The following is a 24,383-nucleotide window of genomic DNA, read 5'->3' as shown; positions in this document are numbered from 1 at the left end:
GAATTCTGAACAGAGTCACCGAGAGTGTCCCATTTTCCCCAACCTTACTTTATTCTGTGTTGTTTAAAACAAAGTTTATAATACTGCTCAAAAAAACCTTCCATTCCCAACCTGATGGCCTTCCCCTCCCCCCATTTGGTGAACGGTAAACATGATACGTTTTCTTTCCTGTTTATATCGCCAAAGGAAAGAGCAACATTATGTCAAGACTGATAGAGTAAGAATTAAACCCTACTACTGTATGTGCCCTTGCATTTTGAACCACAAGACGTTTCCTTTCTCCTCCCCCACACCCAGCTTTGCTCTATTCTTTTAAGCAAGCAGGATATTGACATTTACAAGACTTCTGGCCTTTGAAGTGCTAAGTAAACAAAGTTGTGGCAAAATTCATTGCAGCTCCTGTTCATAAGCAGTGAAAAATAAGTACTGTGAGGAGAAAGAAGAGGCCACTTCAAAAGAACCTCTGCTTTGGAGGTGCTACTTTATTTGTTTGGTACCTTAAGATCAGCTGCTCAGATATAGCTGAGGCAAAAAGGATTGTACACCCTTAATAACAGGCTAATGTTGGGCACTGAACTTTTTTCTTTCCAGTTCTACTAAGTGGAGATGGAGAATGGTGGTTCCAGCAACTTGGGAAGCAGTTTGTGATCCTCCTGGGAGGGGTGATGTCAGCAGTGCTTTTTTTCTTTAAAAAAAATGTTTAGGGGTACTCTCATTTTGACTCAAGAAAATCACCACTTTATAGTTCAAATCAGGAAAAAATAAATACAGTAAATGGACAAAAGTACAAAGAATGTGCATTACACTGCGAGAGAAAAGGAAACCGCCATCGGAGATGGTAACAACAAAACTGACCAATCACCGTGCTAGATTCCAACTCCTACTTCACACATTAAACGCTCGCTTCCATCTGAGACTCAGGAAACATGACAGGAAATGAGGTCGCCATCAGGGGTAGCAACGGAGAACTGACGATTCACCATACTAGAGAAGAAACTACTTTTTTAAAAAAAAAAAGTTTTTTCTCCCGTTAAATTCACAAAATGTTTAGGGGGTATGCGTACCCTGCGCCCCCCCCCCCAAGCAGTGGGTGTCAATACCTGTTCTCCCACAGCCCATCATCCCTTCTGTTGCCAGGACTGCTTCCTGCACTGTCATGGAAGAGGGAATGCCAGAAGCAGTCTCTGTAGATAGCAGCTCCGCTTAAATCGAAACGTCCACGGAGTTCAAAGCTTTTAGTGGTATGATTTGCTCTAGGCCCATTTCCACTAATAACAGAACCAGGCTCGCTCCAGACTTTTGTTAGAGTAAGTATGTGGTGGTTTCTAAAGTATACTCAGTTTTCCAGTTTTCCATTGTATATTGAAACGGTCTGGTTTTATGGGGGTGGGGAAAGTGTTTTAAATAACAAAGCTGTGAAATCTTACGAGACTGTATAACATATCCCAAAGCCCAGACCCATTAGCATCTGAGATTTACCTTGGCATGGCCGAGTATAAAAGTTTACCAAAACGTACACAAATAGTTGCTGGTTCTAAGAACTGAGCAGACCTCAGCTTTGCATATGGCAGAATCTCGAAACCACAACTCACTAAAGAATTTCAGTGTGATGTTTGGCCGGCTGAAGGATGTCAGCATTGCTGAAGCAAGCTTGCGGTTAGACTTCTCTGCTGTAGGAGGATCCAAGCATTGAGTTATATTTTTCCCCTCCCCTTCAAACAAGCAATAATTTGTTTTTCTCCTCAGTTTGAAGCAGCAACACCTGTGTAACCTTGGTTAATGACCAGCTCCAAGCACCTTCCTGCACTCAGCGCATGTTCTGCCAACTTGACAAACATTTTTCCTTTAGAATGCAGAACAGCTTGAAAGCTGTTTTCATGGCAGCTGAATAAAAGGAAATGGTCTCTGGTTAGCACTAACAGTATGAACATAGATGTACGTACATGCCCGTGTGTTGGTGTAAAAAAAAAAAATTAAGAGAGAGACATTCTCAAAAATGTGTAACTGTGAACACCACAGATGTTCTCTTAGTGTTGATTCGGACAACCACAGGGCTTTTGGCAGTCACTGGAAATCTGGTTGAAATTGCTGCATGCATATACGTTGTGCCTATGAATGCATCATGCGTTGTCTCACATGCGATCAGCCTCTTTGTACTCTATTACTAGCTACCTTAAATATTTACGTTAGTTCATTTATATACTGCTTTCAACAGAAATCACCCAAAAAAACCCAATTGATATTAAAAAATGCAATACAAATTCCACACCGAAAGCTATATGCTACAGTGGTACCTCGGGTTAAGAACTTAATTCGTTCTGGAGGTCTGTTCTTAACCTGAAACTGTTGTTAACCCGAGGTACCACTTTAGCTAATGGAGCCTCCCGCTGTCGCACAATTTCTGTTCTCATCCTGAAGCAAAGTTTTTAACCCGAGGTACTATTTCTGGGTTAGCGGAGTCTGTAACCTGAAGCGTCTGTAACCTGAAGCGTCTGTAATCCAAGGTACCACTGTACTAACAACATCAATAATCATAATCATATGCATGATGTATTATCAAGGTATAGTATTTAAAACCCATATCAGCTTGGGACCAGTTTACTTGAGGGATAGTCCCACTCGACTGCTTTGATCTTCAAAACTGGCACTGTTACAGGTTCGTTCTACTCTTGTAAGAAGTTGATCTGTCAGGGATTCTTTAGCTGTTATTCCTGCATTGCAGGGGGTTGAGCTAGATGACCACTGTGACCCCTTCCAGCTCTACAATCCTATGATTATTTTTAGTGTGGCAGCACCTGCACTTTGGATGTCATCAGGCAGGCACCTTGGCTGTGCTCTTTTTGGTACCTCTTTAAAACATTTTTGTTTAAGCAAGCCTTTCTAGACATGTAGAAGCTACATGTGTTCCTTTTAGTTGTTGTTGATTTTGAATATTTTAATACCAGTTTTAATCAATAATTTTAATGTGTTTTTTTAAATATATTGTAAACCAGAGAGGATTTTTGGTTTGTGACTTTTTAAATAATCAAGCAGTATATAAATTTTGCTGAATAAAATTATTACTGCTCCACATTTTAAGTAACGTAATTAAGTAGCAATAAATAAAACACTCATGGTATTTGGCAAAAGGTGTGTAGAAGGGCCTGTATATGACCTATACACAGGAAGCCACTATGCAGAGCAATTTCAGTAGTGTTTCAGCAGCAGTAGTATGCACCAAGGGTTGTGCCAGTTGGATAATACAGTGGGGACATTTTTAAGATTCTTGCTAATAAAAGACAAAGAATCCATTGTACCAAAATTACTCTTCTTTGGAGTTTGAGATCTGTGTCTCAGGCTGGTCAGACCTTCAACATAGGGAGGGGGGAATGATCTCTCCTCATTCTTAGTAATGAGGCAAACAGCTTTCTCAACATAAAAGGCCAACATTGCTCCATGTGACTCCTTTGAAGCCCATAATGGCAGAGCTGAAAGCAAGAGTTTTAGACTTAGGTATCTGGAATATGTTTTCTGTTTTGTCCATGTGAGGCAGCTTCATTCTCCTGAAAGGCATAGATATTTTCAGAAGTGCACACTGTTTCTCCCCCCCCCCCCCCAGATATACCCTTCCCTTAAACACTGCACACAGCACAAGCTTCCTATTGCGGCTGGTAGTTATCAACTAGAATAAGTGTGCACGCACAGGTCAACCATGGGAATGCATCAAGTATTAGATTTGAAAAAGAGCTGGGGAGGAGAGAGCAGTAAGAGGAACAGGACTGTGGTCTTTTTGGCCTGATTACTATTATTATTATTACTGTCTGCCCTTTAAGAAGGAAAAAGGAAGAAAGATTACAGCAGCTTTGCTATTAAATGAAAAGATTAACATGCTGTGGGTGCTTTGCCAGGGTGTGATGAGATTTGCAGGAGATGAGTGGCTGCAAAGCGGGACTAATGAAAAGCAGGCCACGGAAACCATGTGCTGTGTGGGCCCCCAAATTATCTTGCTTCTCTCTTCCAGGCATCTTCCAGATATCTTCCAGATATTTACTGAGATCCCCACCAGAAACAAAAAAGCCAGCACTGGGATGGGGTCATTTGATAAGTCTTCCTTCCTGAGGTTCTTGGAAGTGATCCATTCTCTGACTTAGCAGCTTTGGTTTCCTTCTTAAGATGAAGTGAAAAGCAATAGTGGCTCAGCCCAGCCTAGTTTTAGGTTTCATGGTACCTTATTTTGGGGGCGGGTGTGTGTGTGTGTGTGTGAGAGAGAGAGAGAGAGAGAGAACTGGGGAGTGCTGAAGGGAGACAAGGAGGATATGTATGGTGAGTGTAGTTGTCAGCCTTCTTCAAAATTTGTGTTCTTCTGCTCCCCCCTCCCCTTCAAAGCCTAGAACTCAATTGACTTGTTTTTCCTTGCTCCTTGGGAAGGTTCAAGGTAAGAGATAGAAAACTAGCTTCTCAAGGAACAGTATTGAAAACAAAATACAGGCACTCCCCACTTATGCAGGAGTTACGTTCCTGGCCCCCACATGCATAAGTGAAATTGCGTAAAGTGGGGCACACCCTCTAAACACCCTCAGAATGCCTTCTCCGCCACTCAGTCTTCAATCCATACAAAAAATACTGAGCACAATAAAATAACGCTTGTGATCTATTCACACAGCCAAGTTTACCAATTCTATTACGTTTGTATTGAGGTCACACTATGAGAATGTAAACCCTTTCCTGAATGTTTTAAAGTGAAAAGTTCAGACAAGCTCCCATCTGGCTTCTTCATAAGCAGTCAAAGTGTCCCCTTCCATACAGATGAACATGTGTGGTACTTTATTTGCTAAAGAAAGTTAAAGGAACCTGAATTTTGATTTGCTAGATTTTCTGTCTGTAACTTTAATTGTCTTCATTGCAGATTATTTAGAAAAAAGGCCACTTCACGTGTATAAACCCAATTTATCCTGAATCAGAACAGTTCTTAAGCTCTGTGACTTGCTATACTCTAAAAACCCTTTTAATCTGGTTTATGTTCCCATGGACAATGAATGCAGCCAGACAAAGGCAGGATCAGTGCCAACATAGAGCTGTGCTTTTTACTAGTTGTTATGGCAGGATATTATACATAAACCAGAGTGGCTCTCCCTTTATGGTAACAGGAGTGAGGAGGGGAGTGAAAAGGAATTAAAGGGGTCAGAAGTCATACTCTCTGATGGATGGCAGAATCTCTCCCTGGTTTATGGTCTCTGGTGACTCTGGTTCCTTGATTTTAATGACTGACCTAACAAGACATTGCAACCTTCCTTCCTTCAGAGACTAGATTGATGCAAAGTTTGACAAGAATTAAGAAAGAATGCATTGTGCCTTTGATCTATAGGACTATTTTTAATCTGTCATCCAAGAGATAAAATGTCAGAGGGGCCTCCATTTATTTTCTAGAAGCTTTGACCAAGTTAAAAAGTTCCCTTAAACGTTAACTTCAGTGGTTTTACTGCTTCTTATGTTAACAAAAAAGCACTAATAGTAGAAAAGGGACTTCATGCATCCAAATTGATTAAACTTTTTAGCCCACTTGTTGGGACCAGTTGAAAGGCTGTGATAGAAATGACACGATGCACACAGGTTCTTGTTTGTTCTTGCACTTCAATGTTATGCTATGCCTGAAAGGCAAATTGTGTGCCCGTGGAGGAAATGAAATGTCATCAAGAAACTGTAAGTTGCTGACAGTGTCATGCCTTCCTGTCAGTGCATGGAAAGGCTGGGTCTTGTCTATTATAATGGCTCTGGAACTGAAGCCAAGTCATAATCATCCAAGTCTCAAGAGAGATCGTAAAGCGAAACAGTTCTTGGCCAAGAAATCACCATATGGGTCCATAGTAATCAGACTGAGAAATATTCAAAGAGTACATGTCAGTTTGGAGACAGTATTAACAATGAATATTCAATTAGCATTTAGTGACACCCTTTTCCTGCTTAAAATAACCGATCCAAATAAAAAATCAATGTTTGGGAAGGAATTTCAGTGAAGGTGGCCCAGTGCCAACTGAGCTTTGAGGCTGCTGGCTTGCAGATCTAAAACAGCATCAAAATAAAAAATGAAAATTGATGCAGCAAAATTTAAAAATAATAAAGTGGGATGGGCTTGTGGACTGAAATAGTTGACAGTTGCGCACAGGCAGGTAAAGCCACAGAGTTTTTTATTATTACTGAGAATGATAAACTTCAAACAGGGAAGCTCCAGTTACGGAGGATGGGCATTGTTGACTCCTGTGATGTTATGAATCTACCCCTCAAGCTGCATTTCAAAACTTTAAAAAATGTGTATGGCTTTTCATATGTTCAAATAGGGCAAAGTAAGAATGGAACTTTAAAAAATGAGAGCAGTCCTGAAGCATGAGGGAAGACTGGTGCCTTTCTGGAGGCTGGGTTGAGAAGAGCTTCCTTCAGAGGAAGGAGGCTTGTATGGAAGAAACAGTGATGTCTAGACAGGTAACAGAGTACATTTTACAGAATTAAATATTACAGAGGGAGAGCCGCCATGGAGGAAGCAAAGGGAGATCCTGCAGGTAATGCAGTGTCCCAGGGAAAGTGGAGGAAAAACTCTCATTTAACACATCTAACATTAGGCTGGATAGAACACTGGAAAGGACAGCTCTAGGATGGAGTAGATCAGGGGTGGCCAACTGCCAAGAGACTATGTTCTACTCACAGAATTAAAAAGATCACTGGCAGTGATCTACCCCTGTTTTTTAGGGGTTCGGGGAAAAGCCACGTTTTATTGGGGTTCAGGTCACAGTTGTTGAGGGATTTTTAGAGAAGGGGTTCAGGAGGCTGGAGTTGCTTTGCTTATTTTAGGGAGAGGGAACGCAACATTTTAAAAGTATTTTGGGGAGAAAGAGAAACAGCAACTCACACAAGGATCACGGGGGGGGGGTAAACAGCCTCAGTTTGTAAACTCCGTCTTCTGTTCTCCAACAGTGGAGGGCGGGGCGAGGGTCCGGAAGGGAGCCAGTGATCGACAAAAACATCGTAGGGATCTACCAGCAGATCGCGATCGACCTGTTGGATATCCCTGGAGTAGATTAGTGGTTTTTTTTTACTGTTTATTCCCTCTGTTTTTAGCACTTTTACAACTATCTCTGAATACACTACTATGTTTTTACCAACTATTGAATCCCCAATCTTGTGCCTTCATCCCACCTTCAGAAAATGAATTCAGTGCATTTTGTAAATTATTGCATCAGCAGCTATATTGATCCCAAGGGTCACAGCTCATAGGGTAGATGAAGGTAGAAATGATCAACTGCAGGCTTTCCTGTTGCTGGCTTTGCTGAAGGCTTGACCTCTTTTTTTTTTTAAAAAAAAAGACTTCAACAGCTGTTTCTGCTTAGAGACCACTGGCATCTTTATGAACTGTTTTTTCCATTCACCCTCTCTCCTTTCTCAGCAGCAATGAATTATGTAAGATTACATTCCTGCCCTTTCCTTATTAATGTTCTGGCAGACATATCCCTATGAAGTGGATCCACATAGTCTCTCTGGATTGTGCGGACATATACACAACAGAAACGCCCCACCCCCACAACACACACACACATTAAATATGTATACTCAGAAGTTCAGGAATATTCTCTCATAGATTGTCCACATTTTTATTCAACTGATATTCCTGAAAGCAGACGTAAACAGTCTCACTCCTAGCTGTACATGCAACCCTTCCAGTTCTTCACCCATCTTGCAGGGAATAATCCAAGCTCCTGTAGGTTTCTTCCCCCAGCCTTTCCCTGTCAGGCCCAAATTTTTCATCCTCGCCTTAGCCATGGTTAAGTTATTTCAAACAACCATGGTTATCCTTACAGGTTTTGCTTTTAACAAGGACATAAAGCCTGAGTGTGAAGCTATCTTGAAGTCTCTGGTTTAAAGTGAACTAATCCTAGCATTCATCATGTTTCATATCAGTTTTGAAATAACGCTCAATTATGGTTAAGGTGGATGATGGACTCTACAGGCAAGAGGGGAGAGAGATTAGGGGAAGGGAGCAGGCAGACCCACTGTGCCCTCTTGATTACTTGACCAGCGATGAGGGATCTTGGCCCATTATGTCTCCATCAGCACGTGGCACATCTTGTCATAATTTGAGTTTAGAGAATAATTTGTATTGGATAAAGACTGTGGCTTTAACTGCATCGTCTCCTACAAGGGTGAGCAACCTTTTTTCTGCCCAAGAGAAATGGTCTCACAGCAATGTTATGGAGGCCACATGCCAATGGTATGTGGGAGCAGAGGCAAAAGTGGGCGGAGCAACAGATATGTCTGTACAGGAGACCACACACAAGTCAGGAATTTCTCCACACACCCTGCACATGCATATGGCAAGCAAGAGGCATTATCACAGCTCAAGGACAAATACCAGCCGGGTAAAAGCATTCTGGTTGGCTGGTGAGGGGCATAGACTGGGGGGAGGAGGCATGACCTGGAGAGGGTTCCAAGGGCCAGATAGAGTTACTTGGAGGGCCGCATTTGCTGTACTACACCTCTGCAGTTATTTAAAAGTAATTAAAATCATATTAAAAAGCAGGTAAAGTTTGTTGGTTGAGTTTCCAATGGAGGAGGAATGTGCTAGCTTTCAGTTCTGTTCATTCAAGAGCTTGCATGCCATTTGACCAACAAACTCTATCCTCTTACCTAGTTTTTTATCTCTTAAACTGATTTTAATTACTAGATATTAAATGCAGAAGTGTAGTAGAGCATGCATATAAAGGTAGTCTTTATCCAATATAAATTAATCTCCTTGTTCAAATAATGGCAAGAAATAAATAAGTCCAATAAAAGGTATCCTCTTATGTAGTTTGCATTTCTTTAGCCTTTCAAGCCAAGACTGATCTTTATTTATTAACATGTCAGTATAGAATATGTGGTTTCATACTGCATCCAGAAAATAATTGTTTCCATATGATTTAGTCAGTCTTCTGCTCTTCAATAGGAGATAAACTAGTTTAAGACAATTCTGGTTAGGCATCAATCATCAGTAAATATAAACTAAATTGGTGCATTCTCTGGGTGCATAATAAATTGTAAGCATGAACATTGCAGCATGGCCCACATGCACATTGGGCCAGATTAGATTGTTCACATAGCTGTTGGTTGACTTTCAACCTGACCCGAATTTTAAGTAAATATCAGTTAAATTAATTGTTGCCTGTTGGTGTAGCTGCCACAATTTGTAACAACTTGAAAAGGGGGCATCAGAATTAAGCAAACTGCAGCAACTATCCATGGGGAGAGAGAGAGAGAAATGTATACATACACTGTCAGGGCCGCCTCAGGTCCCAGCTCACAAGAGACCAATGCCAAGTCCACTTTATTTACAAAAGTCTTTATTGAAGTACATTGTTTGTTCCACAGCCGAGGCGCGCAGCCCCACGTCTGTTACGCTTAGACCGCTGAAGTCCCCTCTGAATCAGTCCCGCCTCCACACCAGTTTAAGAGGCTTCTGCTGGTCCACCTCTTCCTGTCCTTCCTTTTCCGCAGGGTCTTTCTGCCCCCCTGGGTTCCTTCCCTCCTGCTTTCCCCTGACGCTGAGTCCCCAGACGCCTGCTCCCCCCTCCTCCGTGCTTTGGGACCAGGCTCCTCCTCCGGGCTCTCCGCATTTCCGCACGCCTCCACATTTGAACTTGGCGCGCGTTCGCTACCTCTGACCTTCCTCTTGACAGCTACACTACTCTCTGTACTACTCTCCGCCCCTTCCGGCAGGACGTCTTGCCCCGATCTCCTTCCCCTCTCTGCTTCCTGCTCTGCTTCGTCTGTCACACTGGGAACTCCACCCTCTTCACTCCGTTCCGGCGGGGAAGCCGGCCCCGATCTCCAACTCCCACTCGGGGTTTCCCTGCTGCTCCCCTGCTCCTGACGAGTCCCCCCTGTGGCTCCCCTTGGCCTGACCAGGGGCGCCCCCTTTTGGGAATCCTCCGATTCACTTGAAAGACTCATGGAAACCCTCAAGTCATTGTCATCCTCCTCCTCCTCGTTCCGGGATTCTTCCCCCTCGCTCTCAGTCTCCTCCCTCATCTGTGCCTCTCTCCCTGAACCCCTGACATACACATACATATTTAAAGATTAGAAAAGAACATTCTAAACGCTTCGAATGCTGATCCTGATGCAGTGTTTCAGAATAGTATCTGAATCCATACCTATTTCCCAAGGATTAATGCTTGATGCCTTTAGTACAGGAAAATGGACAAGTACTGCAAGGGGCTTACTGCTTAGATATTGTTCCTTCTGCAGTGGACCCAACTCTGGGGAAGCTTACTATGGAACTAAGCTTTCCCCATTATTATGGTCCCAGACCTTCAGAATTCCCACAAACCTGGAATGTGTTTGTCTCCCAAAGAAGAGCAAGGATAATTTTATTATTGTCAGAACATAGTTCAATTCAGATTTTCCTAGGCTGAAGTGAGAAGAGATATGTGGTATATGTTGTGGCTTCTATTATTTTACCAGCTATAAACTGTAAATCTTCTCGCTGGATTGGTAACTTCTAGAATTTTCAGGTAGTCATATTGCAAACACTTCCTCATGTAAAAGTGGCAGACAGGAATGGAGCATTTCAGTGTCACATATAAAAGTATCCCTAAACTCAGTTTCTGCCTGAATTAAAATTCTAACCATTTGTTGAACATTAGGCACATTTAGGGAGCAATCCTGCTCCCTCACAGGGCAGCTAAGGACAGACTGCCCTCTCTGTGGGTGGAGGCATCCTAGTATGACCATGGAAAGCTTCACCACTGTTGCTCTTATGCTGGTGATGCTTTTCAGGGTGGTGGAGACAAAAATGGGATGCATTGGATTTAAAGCCCCTTCATTCCCCCAACAGCTCCTGAAAAAGGCCAAAAAAAAACTATGCCAGCCTGGAGCTGGCACTATTATTCCCCTCCCCATATTGGTGTCAATGGAAGGGGATTTTTTTTAAGGACAGGAAAGGACAGAAAATTATGAGAGCTGAATCCCTACTTCCTGCCCTGCCAGAGCAAACAGCAGGGCTGAAGAAGTGGCGGTTCTTCCACCACAGAATCTCCCCACCACCACTTCTCCAAGGCAAATTTCTCTTTGCAAATATGAATTTGGCTGTGGAATTCCAAATGGCCCAGCTTTTTAGTTTTCTCAGAGTAAACTTGGCACATTTCACTAGGAATCAAGATATTACTGTTTGAGGAAGCATTCCATGTTCTCAGAATGAGGAACAACTGTAGTACAGCCAATAGTTTGTTCAGCTTGATGAAATGAAATCAAGCTTCAGAACTCCATTACCACATTTTAAATGCACGTTACAAGCACAGCTTATTAGCCAGTTTTCTGCCTGCACAGTATTATTCCCATTACTGGGGAAGAGTGTGAAGAACAGAGTACCCAAACAGCTGAGAGCCAGAACTAGAACTCAGGCATTTCTAGTTTCCTAGTCCTTGCTTGAATCTTTTAGACCAGACTGCTAGGGGGATAGTTCCATATCTGGGATCCAGCAGAAGATGCCAAGCTATGAGGTCTAGTCCAAGAACATTGTCTCCAATAACACCGAAACAGCACATAAGCAGTGAAGCCAAAGAACACGAAACTTTATTTTTACAGAGACATCATACCAAAGGTCTTCTTGAGTTTTCACTCTTGAAGATGAATTCTCCCAGCTCCCTGGGGTCCAGAACCTTGACTTGCTTGCTAAAGGATTTTGGCTCACACTAGTTTGTGTATTTGCTTCCTTGGCTGACATTTCATTTATATGATTTAGTTTTCTTCCCTGTGCTAAAAAACCTTACAGCTTATGAGAGAACAGTATTAACATATAAATAGTGATGGGATTTGAACAGACTGGGAGATCTAACCTGTAATGAAGAGCTAGCTGTCAGAGCCCTTTTTAAATAGCATATGGGATGACAGGCAATGTTCTGTGCGGTTGTTGCTGGAAGGACTCTAGAGCAGGGATGGGGGATCTACTCTGCTGTAGACGATGGAAAGGTGAAGCATATGCTTTGCACACAGAAGAGCTCATCTTCAATCACTGGCATCACCCATTAAAATAGGGATGAGACTCTCGAGATGTGATGAATTCCAACTCTCATCAGCCTCAGCCAGCATGGTCAGTGATGAGGGATGCCAGGAATTATAGTCTAGCACTATCTAAATGGCCACAGGTTGTTCACCCGTCACACAATTAAAAGGCTCACGTAGCAGGTGATAGAACTTCTGCATGAGACCATGGAGAACAGCTTGCAGTGTAGGCTAGATGGACCAATGGTTTCACTCTTCAGCAAAAGGAAGCTCCACATGTTTTAACAAATGTGCTTAGAAATATACTTACTAAATGGTATCTCTTCTCAAGTAGAACTTTTATATGGAGGGTTCTGTAGCAGCAACTTATCAGAGTTTCTTGCCATTTGTTTTTTGTGCCTTACTGTAGAACATTTGTGTTACATAGATCCACCCCCCAAATAATCCCCAACTTTTTCAAATATGGGGGGAACATACACTGTTCATCGGTGCGGGATTAAGTTTATGTTACGTGTACACGTGTGTGTTGGAGACTTGATGCCAGAGCCAGTGTGGTGTAGTGGTTAAGAGCGGTAGTCTCGTAATCTGGGGAACCGGGTTCGCGTCTCCGCTCCTCCACATGCAGCTGCTGGGTGACCTTGGGCCAGTCACACTTCTCTGAAGTCTCTCAGCCCCACTCACCTCACAGAGTGTTTGTTGTGGGGGAGGAAGGGAAAGGAGAATGTTAGCCGCTTTGAGACTCCTTAAAGGGAGTGAAAGGCGGGATATCAAATCCAAACTCTTCTTCTTCTTCTTCCCCATGAAAAACAGTTGCAGGAGGTGGTATTGATAGCAGGAGGGGCACTTCACTGCTTCCAGCATGCCATTTCTATTCTGAATCTCCTCCTCCTGAAGCTGTTTGTAATGTCTGTGTGTGTGTATAAATATTTCATACTGAGGTCCCTGAAAGAAAGGTGGAATATACCGGTAAATGTCATAAAGAGATATCCGGGATCTAATTTCAAACTGCCAAAGCTCAAGGCTGCTAGGCTGTGTGCACTAGGAGTAGGTATTGTTAGCCAAGTAATACTTTCGTTGAGCATGTTTTGGTACAAAAAAAGGGATCAAGGTGCTAGAACAACTCTACTTTGAGGGAAAGTGTCAATGTTTGGGGCTTTTTAGGTGAGCAAAGGATAACATGCTAGGGGAAGAGCAAAGTACAGTCATACCTTGGGTTGAAGTAGCTTCGGGATAAGTATTTTCGGGTTGTGCGCTGTGGCGACCCAGAAGTAACGGAGCGCATTACTTCCGGGTTTCGCTGCTCGCGCATGCGCAGACGGTCAAAATGACGTCAAGCGCATGCGTGGAAGCAGCGAATCACTACCCGCACACGCCCGGACGCGGTTTGCGTTTGCTTCTGGACGCAATCAGGGCTCTGGAACGGATCCCGGTTCACATCCAGAGGTACCACTGTATGCTTCAAAAGTTTACAAGAAAAGCATGCTTTAAAAGCAGTTTAAACACATTCATGGGAGATACCAATGTCTACTGGTCATGATGGCTATATATTAACTCTAAAACCAGAGGTGGTATGCCTCTGAGTACCAGATGCTGGGGAGCACAAGTGGGGAGACCCCTGTAGTGCTCAGGTCCTGCTTGCTGGCTCCTCGTGGGCTGGTCCACTGTGAGAACAGGGTGCAGGACAAGATTTATTTTATTTATTTATTTTTTTATTTATTAGATTTATCTACCACCTTTCTTTGTAAGACATAGGGCGGTTCACAGAATAAAATACAGGACAAAAACAAGTAAATCATTAAAAACAAAACAGCAAACCTACATTTCTTCTGTCTAGCTTTTGGTTTGGCTGGTTAGTCCATTTGGGTGTTTCTGGTGCCGTTAAACCTGTGTTTTCTGTATTATTTAAGTTTTGTTTTAAGTTATTAACTCAAGCCACCTTAAACCTTGGAAAATTTGCTAATAATAGGGAAGCAAGCAAGATGGTGCAGCCGGGCTTTTTATTATTCTTTCATTCATGCTACACAGGTGCATTCACAGTTGATGAATGTCTCCTCTCATGGTTCTTGTGTAGTAAAGAATTGAAGAGTCAACTCCACTCTGACTCAGAAGGAAGGCTCAGCCACTCTGTAGGGGTGGCGTGAGGAGCCTGACTTATTGGCGCCTGTACTTTAACTTTTCTCCAGAGGCCTCTGGGACTATTGGTCCCATAACCTTGGCAGCGCACATTCACTAAAAGTAGGTTTGTGAATTACTTTTGGAGGCCAGTATGGGAATATGGCGAACTCAAGCTGAGGTTCTGAATTGGGCTAGGGATGGAGCTGCAGTTCACCTGCTGTGTTTTCTCTGCCCAGGGACTTGATAAAGCTCCTTCTTCCCCCCCCCCCCCCGACCCTCATCCCCGCTTTCCACAGCAAAGAGCATATACAAGGAGGCCCTTTCATCTTGGCATATCCCCCTGCTGATTAATGTGATGCAATGTTCCCACGTAGGCAGAGGCAACAGTATGTCGGCCGTGTAATTAGGAGCCAGATAATGAATGCTTAGAGGCTATTCAGACAGCACTCCCACCTCCCTGCCGACCAAGGCTGTTTCTCAGCAGTGAAGCCAAGTGGAATAAAGGGTGGCACAAATCCTATTGGCCCTCTGCTTAATTGTGTTGAAAAGCAGGGCCTCGTACTGCAGTGGGGGGATGGGTTGAGGGAACACTGGACTAATGGATCTCCCTCAGTACTGTAGGGCCAAACTTTTCGGTGGTGGGGTTTTTTTTTTAAAAAAAAGTGTTTGACCTTGTGGCCGCAGAAGCTCTAAACATGCACATCCCTGTGTGCATTTTTTAAAATGTTTCAGATCATTAGGGAAAGCCACCGTAATAAGCACAAGGCTTTCCCTTCTCCGTAACCCAGGGGCAAAGATGCTGCTGCTTAGTAGCCTTTGAAATGTGGGAAACAAGCCAGGCATACAAAGGGGTTATTCTTGTTATGGGCCTTTACAGTTACACCGCCATTCGTTGTCCAATTAATAGTTGTAAAAAGGCTATCCCTTTTCTCCAGGCCTCTGTGCTCACATAGGGAAAATAATAATCCATTGGTGTAACCAGGCTTGGCCAGATGTCTTGACGAAAATAAAGTATAGCTCTAAAATTAGCGGCAAGTTTGTCTGATAAGCTTCGCTCCAGACGAATCTGTTGCCAGACTTTTCAAACCCCCCGAAGCCAACGAGTTTCCAAAATGCCTGCTAATATGTTTATTAACTGGGGAAGGGGGTGTCACACTTGAGCAAGTGATGAATGTAAAGCATCCTGCTTGCATGTATTCAGTTCTGAATGGAATCTCTAATTCAACCAGTCTCTGACTGAACAGGACCAAGCAAGTGAGTTGGAATTTCAACATCAGCTTCTGGCTAGTACACAGTATTTTCAACACAAAGATCAAGGGCCACAGTTCATAGGAAAGGAATAATCAGCAGCCTGTTTGTAAGCCTTGCTGTGACATCATCATGAAGGGCTGTAGGTGGGCTGCACCATCAGCTGCACCAGAGCAACACATACTATGTTGTGTTATAATGTTATGCATCATTCAGAGTAGTATTGAAACTGGTAGAACAGAAGGAGAGCTCTCCTGAATCAGACCAAAATTGAATCCAGATCAGTATCCTGTTTCTCACTGTGCAAGGGCATTGCAAAACCTGTGACTGCTGGGTCTTGTGGAGGACTTCGAAAATCATTTTGCGGGTTGTGCATTTACCTGGATGATTTGATTTCACACAGTGAACACACAAAAGGGTCAGCTGACATCCAGGTGACTGACAAATGGGCAGCCACACCCACCAGTCGGATTTGGCCCATGAAGGACATAGTGATCTGGCCCACCAGCCAGATCCATTTCCCCACCCTTGCTGCAGCCCAATCATGCATATATGTCCTGTCCATGAGGTATACCCCAGGTGGAATAGCTTAGAATATCAGCCTTAATAAGGCATTTTTATCAAGTAGGATGGAGACAGGGAGCCCACAGTATTCCCTGGGTTCTTATTAAAGCACCCTTTTGACTTGTCTTCCTTTAGCTTGCAGCCAAAAAGGACTCTTTTCCGTCTCCAGTTTTTTGAACCCCTATCCATTCTGAGCCAGCATTTTTTTCCTAGCAAAATAGCTCAATTTTCTAATTTTGGGTTCAGTTTTAACTGACAGTTCTGTGACAGATCTGTTGCAACATTTGCTGGGCAAGTTTTTCCATACTCAAATTCAATGTAGACAAATTTTTCCATCTCCTAAAATTGTGCATTTTGTTTGAGTAACTTTATCCCATGTTAGTTGGTTTAATAAAAACCTAACTCTGTTGGAATATCAACAATGGTGAAATTAGAAGGGATACATTTAGGTGTTGTTGGTTTTTTTTGTTTTTTATTAAAAAGTATCTACAAAAGAACAGTAATTAAGCATGTTTCTTGTTTAGTGATGCCATCCCTAGTTATTGCTTCTATGAGGCAAAGAGGGTCAGAGCAGAGCCTAATGTGTCCCTGACCTGTCCAGGGGGACAAAACAGAAGAGCTTTTGTTTTATTTGTTTATACAGTGACTCACTCTGTAGTAACTGGGTTAAAGTCCACTTAGAAATGAAGAGAACAAAAGGCGTCCTGTTAGTACTGGACATTTGCCTCTTAAGATATCATAGAAAGGATCTTTTTTAATACTGCAGCAGGATGCAGGAAGCCACAAGCTTATGGGAACATAGCAGCACTTTGGAAAGGAAAACACAGCCTCAGACTTTCATCTGCAGATTTCTCCCTTCATTTTTCCTTTAGCTTCTTTACCGCCTGCTGGAGCTGAAAGAATCAGAGCCCCAAATTTCCATACATCACAGGCTCCTGAAAAGAAAGGAAAAACATTGGATTGGAGGGCTTGGGTCCTCCGTTGCTGCAAGCCCCAGAGACAGAGGGGGAACATTGCTTTATGCAACCTCTTGGATTCTTCTGTGCAGAGAACTGTGTTTTCATTATTGTGTTATCTGATCTCTAAATCCCCAAACCCCCTACCAGACAGAAAATTCATCAGTACTGAATGCCACAGTCCCAGAGTAAGAATATATGATATTAAGTGGTATTACTGTGTATGTCATTTACTTGCACATCCTAAAATGCTTTCTAAACTATAAAACTGCACAAACCCTGTAGATGGAAATAGCTCTGGAAAGGGTGGTAGTTACTGAACTTCCTTTTTTCATTGTCTTCCTTCAAGACGCTTGAGTTGCCCAGTGTGGTCCATTCATAGTGATGCAGAATGCTCCATGAACTGTTTCCCACCAGAGATTCCTACTCCACCTTTTTAGACCTCAGGAAGGACCGGGAGATTCCCTCTAGCTCATTGGATAAGGCATTTTGGAGAAACTTTAAGTTGGCCCACTCCCATCTCGGCTCCCGATGCCTGTGTTGTAGTTTTTGGCTACCTAAATTGTCCAACTGCTAAGTTTCATATAACTCCAAATTTCTGCCTTACAACTAGTGAGTACACATGTGGGCGAAGGCTTGTGGGTTTTTATAATATTACCCTGAACCATGCCTTTTACTTTTATTTTCCTTGAGAGAGAAGGGGTAGGATTTAGGAGTGTTATGCAAAAAGGCCGGAAATTCTGTCTGCCTTGGAGGGTAGGTTTGATCTTGTGTTAGAAATTGGTGCGTTTTTGGAAATCATCCTACATAAATCCTTGGGTTTGGAGATGTGATATTTGATAAGTGTAAATCCAGCAAAAATAGTTTTGAGGTAGGTTTTTTTGGTTGTTTTTTTTTAAAGGGTGGAGTGAATTTTTCACATCTGTTCAGTGCTGAAGGTGACCAGCTCTTGCTTGTAACAGCAACTGCCAATGTCTGTCCAGGGCCAGCATTTTTCTCTGACCCCAGTTTACAGCTTCCCACATGAGCATGCTGCGCCCAGGCTACTCTTGCCAAAGAAAGCAAGAGCTCCGGTAGCATTAGAGCCTCAGTTCTTCATTGAAACTGGAGAGCATATGAAACTCATTCAAGCACAGGGTGAGTGTTGCTGTGACCTGGCTTTCAAACCACCATCACCAACCTCTCTCTTATGTAAAACAAAAAAAAGCTCACATTCAGTATTTTTGTAATAATTCCATTGTTTTGTCATCTCAAAATAGCTACGTCTTAGATGGAAGGAAGTCAGAATATTGCTATACAAAACAAACCAGAGTTAGCAAGCCATCAATCACATGCCACTCAAGTAATTAGCATGCACATATATGCACTCCTTAATGACCCCACAATAACAAACCAAGGCCTCTACAGGGAAAGGGAGGCAAATGCACATTCATAGAACAGAGAAAGTAACCATCAAAGAAAGCGTAGGGGATAGAAAAAGCAAAGCAATAGGGCAACAGACAGCACTGTGTTATATTTCAGATAGGTCCAATTAAAATTTTGCTTGAGTTCCCTAATTAAAACTTGAATAGCATTCAGAAGAACTTTCTGTAGATGCTGAGAATGTGGCAGATATAAGGCTCAAGTTACCTTTGCATTAGGTTTTATTTTGCTGCCAAGTATCTCTCTCTGTTTAATTATATGATTGAACTGGACCAACTAGACTGCTTAGAGGTTTTATTACAAACAATATATAAATTTTGTTAAATAAAAAAAAGAGTGAACACAAACATTGGTTTGTTTGCTTTTCCACCCTTTTATATACTTTAACACCAATAGTGTAATACAGTGGTGCCTCGCAAGACGAAATTAATTTGTTCCGCGAGTTTTGTCGTCTTGCGATTTTTTTCATCTTGCGAAGCACGGTGTCGGGAAAGTTTTGGAAAAGCTTCAAAAATCACCAAAGTCTTTAAAAACCTCAAAAAAGGCTACCACACCGCATTCTATGAGTTGCTCCTCGAAGTCAAGTCGCAACTGTATTAACAGTGTTAAGAAAAAGGAAACAAACTTGCAAGACGTTTCCGTCTTGCGAAGCAAGCCCATAGGAAAAATCGTCTTGCGAAGCAGCTCAAAAAACAAAAAAACCTTTCGTCTAGCGAGTTTTTTGTCTTGCGAGGCATTCGTCTTGCGAGGTACCACTGTATCCCAATGCAAAGGAATAGCTAAGCGGGGTTGTTGTTGTTACTGTTTTTACTGTTTTTCTTAATGGTTTTTATTTTATTCTGCCTTATTACTGTTTTTCTTAATGGTTGTAGTAGGTGTTTTTACAGAACAATAAAACAGAGGGTTAAGGGGCAGAGAGGGAGTAAGGTGTGGATCTCAGATTCTTAATGGCCTGTTTCACACATAATACTAACTCACGGTTTAGCACTATTCAGAGAATCCTCAGTGAGCCTGATCAGAGTGTTGCACACTATTCTCCTGCATGGCTGGAAGCAGAACTTTTGTGATTATTTTCAGTCCTGAATATTAGTTTAGTGCTACATACAAATTGGGAATCCCAGTTGAAAACAAACTCTGAAAAGTTGGCTTCATGGTTCACAGTTTGAAGTTGGTTTATTATGAAATTCGTTAGACTTTGTTTCAAATCGGGATTTCTGGTTTCTTTGTAAGGCTAAGATGAGATGCATTGAAACTTAAGTAATCTTGGCAGGTCGCCTAATCCCTGATGCACGGGAGGAAGGAAAGGCACACAGACCCAGCACCTTTACTCAGGCTTGCTGAGGCGCATCCTCATTTCACTAAACCATGCTGGAGTCAACAGCATGTGCAGGCTGTGGCTGGTGGGATTTGTAATCCAAAACATATGGAGGGCACCAGGTTGGGGAAGTTTGGTATAGATGCTGAAAACATACTCACTGATATCCATTCCTGTTTGGGATATACTCATTAGCCGAGAGAGAGACAGGAAAAAACAGTGGTGAATGCCAGAAGAGATACCTCTCCAATCTCCCTTTGTCAGTCTAATAGATTGTAAACTACTGGCAGGGTAGGGATTGGGGAGAGATAGTGAATACAGTGGTATCTCAGTTTACAAACTTAATCCGTTCCAGAAGTCCGTTCTTAAACTGAAACCATTCTTAAACCAAGGCACACTTTCCCTAATGAGGCCTCCCGCCACCGGTGCCCTTCAACTGTTGGGCTTCCGTTCTTAGACTGAGGTAAAGTTTGCAAACCGGGGCACTACTTCCAGTTTTGCGGCGTTTGTAAACCAAATAGTTCGTAAACAGGGCTGTTCTTAAACCGAGGTACCACTGTATATAAAATAGGTCAACTTGAGAGTAAACTTTGTTAATTGGTCACATAGGGTTCTGATCATCTGGAGAAGCCCTCAGAGTTTACAACTCTAGAAGGCCTTGGGCTTCAGTGAACAAGCCAGGTATAGCCTCTTGGAAGAGTGACTCTTCCTATTTACATGAGTGCTGGGAGAAAGAGAGAGCTAGGTCAGAAAGATTTGCTTGTACTATGACTTTGTTTTCTGCATCAGGCCATACTATCACGAGGAAGGTTCATGGAGCGTAACGCCCTTTGAGGAATTAAATCTGCTTTTCCTCTAGTGTCGTGGATGTGATATTGCATTACAAACAATGGATTCAGGAATAGAATGAGGGAACAATGGCAAAGCTCATTCTCCACTATTCCCTGGACTGTGAGGAGCACTGATCAGCTGCTGGTTCTCCGGCATGTAACCTGAGCCCCTCACTCAGGACTGTTAGAAGCATATGTAGCTTGTTCAAGGCTAAGAGGGCAGGAGGCCAGATATAGAATGCACTAATGGAGGTGACAGGAGACTGGAGTTTACAGCCAAGGTCAGCAGTGCTGGAACAGCCTGTCTTCAGCTGGGGCCATTAAATGGCTCAGATTTGTTCAAATTTGCTGTTTCCTTCCTAGCTGAAAAGAATAGTAGAGAAGAAACAGAATTCAATCTTAATATTTTTCTTTTAATTGTTTAATAATAATAATAATAATAATAATAATAATAATAATAATAATTTATTATTTATACCCCACCCACCTGGCTGTTGACTTTAAAAGCTCAGAAACTCTCGCCTAAGCGATGCTTCAGACCATGAACAATACACAATAAACAGTTGGAATCCTGGCACTGCTTGTGAGGAAATGAGTGGAGATATTGCACTGACATGTTAAACAGCCCTGCTACTTTTATCTTATTTATGTCCAGGCTGCCTCACAGAGCAGTACACCACTTTGTTTATTCCACTGGCTTGAAAGTTTCAAAATGTGGCAACTCTTTTGTGGCCTTCGTGTGTGTGTGTGTGTGTGTGTGTCTGTCCGTCCGTCTGCCTTTCTCTAAACTCTTGTTTTCTCCTAGGAACTGTATTCAGGGAAATGTGTGTAGGTTTGTGGGAAGGGAAGGCCTTAAACATACACGTCAAGAAGGATTCCTAAGCATGTATCCAGGGGTGAGGCCAGAGGGGGAAAGTGCATGGATCAGTGCATGTGACTCGTTAACATTGTGCAGAAGGTTATATTCCAGCCATGCAAAGTGAAAGGTTACCACACCCACGTCTTTCTTTTCTCCATCCCGACAAGCAAGAGGCAGTATCACAATTTAGGAGCACATTCCAGCCACAAACACACTCAAGGAGGGCCTGGAGCAAGGTCAGTGATGGGTGTGTCCAGGGAGGCCTAGTGGCTTGGCTGGTGGAAGTCTCCTGGACAAGGTAAAAAGTCCTGGGGGTTCTCCACCCTTAATGTCTCTAATAAGGGGAAAAAATCAATGAATCGTGTTTCTGCTGTCACAGGACTCGGCAACACTGCAGCCTTCTCATGGAGAAAACCATGGATTCTGCCGTATAATATCATCATGGTGTGAGGAAGGTTACAGGGCATCTCTTTGCTTCTGTAGTTATGCAGAATGGGACTTCTTGGCAACTTACAGCGGCACAGGAAGAAACCGCTTGGTGTCCTCATGGCAGTGCAGAACGCTTCCTCTGTTCATGTAAAAAAGAACTCTGCCAAAGTGGTTTGAGCCAAAGTCAGTAACAGTTTATGACTTCAGCCCCCGGCTCAGAGGATGTACATGCTATATATATATATATATATGCACAAATTGACACAGCAAATAGTCCTAAACACAGGAGAAGGTAAAATGCTTTGACCCAATTTCAACAAAAAGCACATCCATCACTCTGAGCTGTAAGTAAAAATACAGATATGATTTTTTGGGAGGGCAGTAATAAAAGACTTTGAACTCCCTCTGCTTTCATGCAGGAATGGGTTTGTGGGCAGCAGTTAGCTCTGGTGCTTCTCTCCGAACCTACATGTGCCTTGGACCTCATGCCTACAGCCAGCACGCCTCTTGATCCTGCTCTCCAGCATGTTAGTTTTAGCTCTGCAAGTTGAAAGGAAGGACACTTTGCTTTGCAAAAACCTAGATTGAGCAAGGAGATACTCTCACACAGTCTGTGATATATTGCCTTTATTCTATCTATAGCTAGAATGCTGTTCTCATAGTTCCCATTTTAGGATTGCTTCATCCATACCAGGAAGTTACGAGTTTTGTAAGACTAGGTGGTGATTTGAGACCAAAGATACCACCATAAGATGAAATGTAATCATCTTCTTGTCTTTTTTTCTTGTCTTTTTTTACCTCCCCTTTGTGGCTCTATTGCTTTGCCTTCAATAAAATCCTAGATATGAGCATTCCAAGATTTGGATAGGCAGCAGAACCAAATTAATAAATTTGTACCTCATTCTTGTGAAATAATTTGTTGTTGTGTCCGACTCTTCGTGACCCCTTACCTCAGGTTAATTCAGATAGCTTAAAACTTTAAAATTTCAGGCCCTGACCTCTAGCGCTGTTCTAGCAAATTGGTGAGCCATGATTTGAGATTCCAATGCAAACCTCTTTTTAAAGAATCAGCCTCATCTTGTACCGACTCTTGTCAAAAAAAAAAACATGCTAAGGTGCTGATAGGCACTTTCTGTCCATCCGTCTGTCTGTCTGTCTGTCTCTCTCTCTCTCTCTCACACACACACACAACCCCAAAATATAGAGCTCTAATAACCCTGTGACCAAACTTATCAACTGCCTTGTTTTGCTTTCAGTATTTCTTGTTTTGCAGCAGTTCCTATATTTTGGTAAACATTCTTTATTTTAGAATATCTGTTTTTTATTTTAAAAAATAGTAAAGAAAAGTAATAAATTTAAAAAGGAATCCAGCTGACCTCTTACATCTTACTGCTTTGTTCTATTATAATTTATGTAGTGTTTATAGTATTCATAGTATCTGAAGTGCTAGGTAGAATTGCCTCAAAGTAAAGCTGTTTTCCACTTATTTTTACCTAGCACAAATAACATCAAAGTAGAAATTGAAAAAGAAATGTCCTTTAAAAGTAACTAAAGGGAGATCTTTTTTCAGTTAATCCCAAACAACCTGTAGAATCTTGAGAAAATGTTTCACACTTGCCTTTTTTGCTATCCTAACTCACTGGAAAAGGTACAGTGGTACCTCGGGTTACATACGCTTCAGGTTACATACGCTTCAGGTTACAGACTCCGCTAACCCAGAAATAGTACCTCAGGTTAAGAACTTTGCTTCAGGATGAGAACAGAAATCGTGCTCCGGCGGCGCAGCAGCAGCAGGAGGCCCCATTAGCTAAAGTGGTACCTCAGGTTAAGAACAGTTTCAGGTTAAGAACAGACCTCTGGAACGAATTAAGTACTTAACACTGTACATTAAAAAACAACAGCAGCCAGTGAGCTCAGCTTTGGGGCCCCTCAACTCAATATTACAGGTCAAAGGAAACCACCTTATGTTGAGATACACAGGCAGATCCAAAATGCCATGCCAGGGACATGCTTCTTGACAAGATATAATGCACAGTATGTATTTTTGTCAGAAAGCAAGATGGGCACCTTCATGCAACACGTTAGCATTCATATCCAGACTGGCAGAATCACCAATGTGAATTATCCTGTATCTTGGAACAATGTTGAGATGTGGATTCACCCTCTCTTTTATCTGACATAGCTCTCTTCCCCCACCCAGCAGACTTCAGCATACATAGGGTTAAAGATCCTCTCCTCTGCCACTTTGGCTTGGCGCCCAGAGTATTGATTACGCCCCTCAACAATAGCAAGTCATTAGGAGATGTTTTCTTATTTGGTCTCACAATTGCCCCTGACACTAAAGCCACTGCCGAGGGGCCTTGTCTTGGAGAAAGCGCAGCAGGAATAATCCAGCAGGGTCAGAAGGAGGGGTCAGAGGCCAGAGGCCAGGACAGGTCAATGCTAGGCACCCAAAGCTCCAAGCCAGTGGAGCAGGTGAAAGGTCCTTTTTGGTTTCACACTAGCCACCCTTTTGGAAACTTAAGATCCACTTTGGGAGATTCAGTGAGTTGGCTCACAATAACCTGGAGTAAAGGACAGGAGATGACATATGTCCCATAGTTTTTCTCCCAGAAGAAAAGTGGAAAACTGGAAAGGGGAAG

At 42.6% G+C, this 24,383-nt stretch overlaps 1 protein-coding gene across 5 annotated transcripts in view; it reads left to right on the top strand.

Annotated features, from left to right (window-relative positions):
* RAD51B (RAD51 paralog B) overlaps positions 1-24,383 on the top strand; it is a 296,131-nt gene that overhangs the window by 205,063 nt on the left and 66,685 nt on the right. The gene's annotated exons all lie outside the window — the stretch shown is intronic.

Source organism: Podarcis muralis, chromosome 1 (genome assembly GCF_964188315.1).
Source record: "Podarcis muralis chromosome 1, rPodMur119.hap1.1, whole genome shotgun sequence".
NCBI lineage: Eukaryota > Metazoa > Chordata > Lepidosauria > Squamata > Lacertidae > Podarcis > Podarcis muralis.
The sequence above is the reverse complement of the archived record's forward strand: the minus strand, read 5'-3'. Positions and strand labels throughout refer to the sequence as shown.